This window comes from Equus quagga, chromosome 4, assembly GCF_021613505.1.
Source record: "Equus quagga isolate Etosha38 chromosome 4, UCLA_HA_Equagga_1.0, whole genome shotgun sequence".
Lineage (NCBI taxonomy): Eukaryota > Metazoa > Chordata > Mammalia > Perissodactyla > Equidae > Equus > Equus quagga.
The window spans coordinates 98,336,320-98,337,732 of record NC_060270.1 but is presented as its reverse complement, the minus strand read 5'-3'; the positions used below and the strand labels follow the sequence as shown (position 1 = coordinate 98,337,732).

The window sequence follows — 1,413 nt, the reverse complement described above, 5'->3', positions numbered from 1 at the left end:
ATCTCTTATGTCCTTTGGAGAAAATAATCCTTTGGTTTAAAAAGTATTTGGCTACAATCTGAAATCTATAAAAGCTTTAGTAGCTGATTGGATTCTAATTTGTGATGCATAAAATTATATTGTTCAACACATATACAAAATCCTTGTAACTTTTTTTCTATAGATGATTTTAAATTTTATTCAATAAAGTGACTTTAACTTGAGCAACTTTAGCACATATACATTGACTCACCTATGTAATACTTAGGAAAAACTAAAATAAGTGAGAAAATAATTTTAAAAAAGAACAGGGAGCAGGGAGCTGTCTCTGAAATTCGGATAAACTATTGTCCCAAATCTGGTAGGCCATTCTTTCTCATTAACTCTCACCAGCTCTAGGCAAAATTATAAAATCACTTATCTCCACTGTTAGATCATCCTCTCAGTTTAGCTTTCTTACTTCTTTATTAATGTTTGAAGTATATATACATAATTTTATTGAGGTCCCATTGGTTTATGACCTTGTGTAAATTTCAGGTATACGCCATTATATTTCAGCTTCTGTATAGACTGCATAAAAATATGGAACACTTCACAAATTTGTGTGTCATCCTTCTGCAGGGGCCTAGCTAATCTTCAATGTATCGTCCAATTTTAGTATCTGTGCCGTCAAAGCAAGTAGTGGAATATATTTTTGTAAGGCTTTCTAAAGTGCCTCCACCACTTCTTACCTGGGCTAATCCCTTTTTTCTTTTTCCTTTGGTCGTTTTTCTCTTCCATACCCCCCCCCCCCCCCCCATTTAAACATCATTAATCCCCCTACACACACGTACACACACACTTCTTTTCCATCTACACCTATAATTCCTAGAGCGTATAGAGATCAAGGATAATGGATCTAGTCTTATTTATACTAGTGGCCCCCATGAACTTTGTTCAGTATCAATTGCAGTGAAGAGGATTAAACAGTAGCTAGCTATAGCCCTTTCAACGTTTGCTTTCGTTAATTTGTTTTTAGTAGATAAATTGGATTACTGACACTTGCATCGTGATCCTATAAAACCAAGTACTCATAGCTTCAGCCAAAACTATTAAATACCAGAGACCAGTCCACGAAAATATTGCTATCCTGTGTAAAGTGTCAGAGGTGTAAAAAATGCATACAGATCCACTCCTGCAACTCGGGGTGGATCCGGATCTCCATGGCATTCTACAGACAGTCTATTTACACAGCCAGAATCTTTCACAGTACATTATGGGTTTCTGGGATGTTAGAGACTATTTTGCAACTTCTCACCCAACATAGCATGTGGGTAAACTGTAGCAAATGCATCTCAAAACATTACATCACAACTGTTTCTAATATCAGTTGTTTATTTAGATATTACCAAAGCTTTAGGTTCTATAATGCTGACTTGAAACACACTGAGTCAC

General features: G+C 35.7%; 1 non-coding gene across 1 annotated transcript; it reads right to left on the bottom strand.

The window, feature by feature from the left end:
• Positions 1 to 555: 555 nt before the first annotated feature.
• On the bottom strand, positions 556 to 657 carry LOC124238778 (U6 spliceosomal RNA). Its single transcript, XR_006888383.1, has one exon. It is a non-coding gene; the product is annotated as a U6 spliceosomal RNA (small nuclear RNA).
• Between the last annotated feature and the right edge of the window lie 756 nt (positions 658 to 1,413).